The sequence below is a fragment of the Alosa pseudoharengus genome, unplaced genomic scaffold (assembly GCF_046254945.1).
Source record: "Alosa pseudoharengus isolate Yale_2024_CS ecotype anadromous, Long Island Sound unplaced genomic scaffold, YU_APseudo_1.1 YU_APseudo_1.1_scf_1, whole genome shotgun sequence".
NCBI lineage: Eukaryota > Metazoa > Chordata > Actinopteri > Clupeiformes > Clupeidae > Alosa > Alosa pseudoharengus.
Window position 1 is genome coordinate 43,941,711 of NW_027468564.1, and position 5,000 is coordinate 43,946,710.

The following is a 5,000-nucleotide window of genomic DNA, read 5'->3' on the forward strand; positions in this document are numbered from 1 at the left end:
AATTGTGTGTGAATTACCTTCACAGCTATAAATGCCCAATTTTAGGGTCTGGACTGCTTGCTTTTGAAGCTGGCTGTACTGTACATATTTGGTTTTGCTTACTGCTGAGGCTGTTCTTCACCTGTGTCTGTAGTAGCCTAGGGCTACTTGCCAAAGACATGTGCACTGGACTGGATTATTCCCTTAAATATTTTTTTCAAAGTTAACTAAGCTATTTACATATTTTAATAAGCCTACTTTATATAATTTACTATGTGCATCTATTGTCCATATGCAGCACAGCAAATTAAAGTTAATCCACTACTTTACATTTTGCATACCAGTTGTATCTAAACCAACCAAAGCTTGACTGAAACATTGTAAAACCATTGACTTGTTTTAAATTAATTAAGAGACAGGTCCTCTTCGCATGATCCTGCTGAAAACTGCTGGTTTCATCTCAAGCACGCACGTTATGAACGCACATATTTTTATGTAGCAGTCGCCGACATTCAAAGCATATGCGGTTATATTTCACAACTTTTGCTAAGTAGGCCTAGCCTACTGGGAAACGCTGGCAAGCAAGCTGCTGGCAGATATTACAGGTAGGCTATTATAACTTAAGAGAGATATTTTCTTCCCTAGGCTAGGCCAGCAACACACGCTGGAAAGATGAAAACAGATCAACTTAACATACCGGTATACAGTATTTCCTCCTGATTGCGAAGCACTGCACATAATTTCACCAGCAGTCTTCGCGTCCATAGTTTGTGAAACGATGCTGCGTCCGAGCAAAGACTTTAGATGCCAAGCGCAACTCCAAAAAGGAGAACAAATAAACGTCCGGCTTGAGGCTGCGCCGGACGCCGGACAGGGCTTTTAAAATCCATATGTCCGGCCTAAATTCGAACATATGGCCAACCTATCGCTAACTGGCTTACCAACTCTTTCTCCCGCTCATTCTACCGTAGGCTCCCTCATTCCACGTAGGATACCCTGTCTATCTCTCAGGCCTCAGCTACACCACGAAAACGCCAGGCATATTATTTTGTACATAGGCCTACTGTATTATTACCGTTTTCACACCTTTAACCAAACCCGTGAAAAACATCTTCACTCTGCAACCACTACACTTCCTCCCGTAGCCTAATAGCCCATCACTTATACAATTGCGTTTTAAATACACGAAACTGGATGGAGACATCACTCGCTCTCTTGCACTCGCTGGCGGTCCCATACGCACATTTAATACCTCTCTTTCGAAAATTCAGTTGTAGCCTATTTAAGACTTTTTAAGGATCCTCGGGAACCCTGCTTTCTGAATGAAATAGTCTGACCTTCTCCATGAATTTTAATTATATTAACTATGCGCTTCTTCGTTGGTGTTCAGACGTTTCTTCTTCCTGTCGGCAGACTGGGAATCGAAAGTAGGAATCGAAATTTAAACTTTTGAACGATTCCGGGAAAATCGCAAAGATAGTCCCGGTTCCAACCAATACTCGATATTCGATACCCAAGCCTACTCGTAAGTCTTTCTCCCAGTCAGTTACGAACAGGAAGTTGCAAGTGGAATCCCTAAAGTAGTAATTTCTACTTGTCAGCTAGTTCGAACCCCAAGTACCCTGAGTTGGAATTTCCGAAAAAAGCAACAATGTAATTATGTATTTTTTTATGATTTGTCGGAATATTTATTTCATATGGACACACACATACAGGTACACACACACACACACCCACACACACACACAAACACACACACACACATACACATTGAGACACGATGACTCTTCATAGACCTAAAGCCCTAAATCCTGTGTAGGCTGAAACAAAGCGATTGTGTGAGGTCAGTGTAACCCCTGACCTGTGACACCTTACGCTGTGACCCCCATCTCTCTCTGTGTCCCTCTGAGGCCTGCCATGCCCCCCCTCCTCTTCTCTCCCCCCTCCACCCTCTCCCCTCCTCTCATCTCCTCCTCTCCTCCTCTCCTCTCCTCTCCCCTCCTCTCCTCTCCTCATCTCCTCCACCCTCTCCCTTCCTCTCCTCTCCTCCACCCCTCCTCCACCCTCTCCCCTCCTCTCCTTTCCTCCACCCTTTCCAACACCCTCTCCTCCACCCTCCCCTCTCCTCTCCTCCACCCTCTCCTCTCCCCTCCTCTCCTCCACCCTTTCTAACACCCTCTCCCTCCTCTTCCGGTGCCCTGATAATGGGGTCTGAGGGCCAGATGCTGAAATGACTTCATTAGGGATGATTTATAGAGGCGTCACTGGAGCTCCAAGATTCATCTGCCAGATCAATCACTGTCCTCTGTGAAGAGTGTGTGTGTCGGTGAGTCTGTTTGTGTAAGAGTGTTCTTCCGTCACCTTCACACTTGGAAATATTTTTGACAGAAATACTGTTAGACAGAATATTGACTGTGTGTGTGTGTGTGTGTGTGTGTGTGTGTGTGTGTGTGTGTGTGTGTGTGTGTGTGTGTGTGTGTGTGTGTGTGTGTGTGTGTATGTTCTTTCGTCACCTTCAAACACTTGGAAATACATCACACAGTCAGTGTTAGACAGAATATTTTGTGTGTGTGTGTGTGTGTGTGTACAGTATGTGTGGTCTGTGCAACGCTGTGAACCTGCACACAGCGCCGGTTCCCCTCCGCATATCACATCTGTTCTCCTGAATGGCATCAGTATTACTCACATCACTGGAGTCATATCGCTGAACCCCAGCCTCAGGTTTTGGCACACGAATCACGCTTCTAGTACCGTGACTAAAACTTCCTGGAAGAACCCCTCCTCTCTACAACACTCTCTACAATGAGAAACAGCAACCTAGAACCGAAAAGAATAAAGTGTGAAAAGAAAAAATGGTGAAAGTGACAAAACAAAGTCAACAAGATATAATCTAAGCTGCTTCTAGAGGAAGATTAAGTCATTGGAGTAAGAGGAATGAGGAATGAAAGAGGAAAACAGGAAAGTTTGAAGGGCTCACTTGAACAAGAGACCTCGTCTCGCTGTTAAATGAAAGAATGAAGGCCACAGATGAAGGTTAAATGAAGTACACGAAAGGAAAGGGACAAAGTGAGGAAGGTGAAAAGGAAGCTGGAGTTGGAATCAGAATACAAGTGAGCGTGAGAGACAGACAGGAGAGAGGCAAAGACAGAAAGAGAAAGAAAGGAAGGAAGAAAGAAAGAAAGAAAGAAAGAAAGAAAGGAAGGAAGAAAAGTAAAGCAGAGAGGAATGAGTGAGAGAGGCAAAGAGAGAAAGTCAGAAAGGAAAGAAAGCAAAGGGAAGAGAGAAAAACAGAGGTGCCTGGAGGGGAAAGTCAGCCAATGGCCCAAACCCACATGAGAGCCATATGACTTCAGAGTGACAAAATCCCACAACCCCAAACGCCCCCACTTACACACACACACACACACACACACACACACACACACACACACACACACACACACACTCTCTCTCTTTCTCTCTCTCTCATCTCATCGTCATCCTCATCAGCTGTTGCTCACACTCACACACATGCAACACATGGGTCCTGTTCTTCATATGCTGCTTAACAAATGGTTCACTGAATTTCATTTCACACACACACACACACACATACACGTAGGCGCATGCGCGCGCACACACACACACACACACACACACACACACACACACACACACACACACACACACACAGCCAGTTAGATCAGTGTTTATGCCCAGAGGCATCATCAATGAGATCATTCTTTCACTAACACGGACGACGCAAAAGGGGAAGCACATGATGTGGAAGTGAGCGAAGTGGACGGCGAGCGGGTCAAGCCCAGGTCAAAGAGTCGTCTGTAAACTAGGGTGGAGCGCGTCGCCGTGTTTTATTCAAACGGCTTACTCTGTTACGAGTCAGAACAGGGGCCTTCGTTTTTGCCGTGATCGGCCTCGTGTTGCGACGAGAATTTACGTCCGCCTTCGGTCCGCGCCAAAGATTCTGGACCGGAGCCTCCGCCAATTTCCACCAAGTCTCATCTCGCACACAGACGGACTAACACTGAAATTATCTGCACGGAATAAATCCAACACTTGTGCCTTTTTTTCCGCTGGGTCTTTGGCAGAGGGAGACAGAGAGAGAGAGAGAGAGAGAGAGAGAGAGAGAGAGAGAGAGAAAGAGAGAGAGATGTAGAGGGGGAGAGAGAGAGAGAGAGAGAGAGAGACCCCTCTCCCAGCAGTGTGAGGGGACGTGAAGAAGTTCAGAGCTGTCACAGCAGGCTTAGTAAGGAGAAGACTGAGACAGAACAGAAAACACATGCTTGGGAGAAAAGGAAGGGGAGAGAAAGAGAGAGGGAAAGAGAGGGAAGGAAAGAGCAAGAGAGACAGACAGAGAGAGAGAGAGATGAGCCAAGTGAACTTTCTCTCACACATTATGGGGCCATGGGCATTAAGGAGAGCTTTTCCAGCACATCTGAAGGAGCAAATGAGGGATGGAGATGATGATGGGGGGAGGAAAAGAAAAAGGAGAGGAGTCTTATGGATTACATTTCTTAGTGTTTTTCTTAGTGTGTTGTTTACCTGAAACATTTCTCTATTGTTGCCTGGGTCAGACTGACAGACAGACAGAGAAAGAGAGAGAGAGAAGGAGAGAGCAGTGGAAGAGGAAAAGACAGAGAGAAACTTAGAAAGAAAAAGAGAGAGAAAGGAGAGAGAAACATGATGTGAAGCTATTATAGCTTTACAGCCTCCTTGTAGGTAGCCATTAAGGTGTTGCCTAATAAAACCTTTTACGTTCAGTGAGTGTTTCACTCTGCTCCTGCTTCTCCTCTGTCTCTGTGAAGGAGGACAGCAGACAGACTCCACCGCAGGTCTGTGAGACCTTACCGGGCCGTCCCATTGGTCAGTCTGTATCAGGGATGGGCGGGGGTGGACGGTGGATGCCACACCGTGGGCGTGGGGGTTTGGGGGGGGGGGGGGGGGCAGGATGTTTGCACGCTCCGTCCGAGCAGGAAGCCCTTCACCCCTGTCTGACATTCCTCTTGACGAGCCGGGGGCATGAA

At 46.5% G+C, this 5,000-nt stretch overlaps 1 protein-coding gene across 2 annotated transcripts in view; it reads left to right on the forward strand.

Annotated features, from left to right (window-relative positions):
* The window catches only part of sptbn1 (spectrin, beta, non-erythrocytic 1), a 105,506-nt gene that overhangs the window by 40,652 nt on the left and 59,854 nt on the right, over window positions 1-5,000 (forward strand). The gene's annotated exons all lie outside the window — the stretch shown is intronic.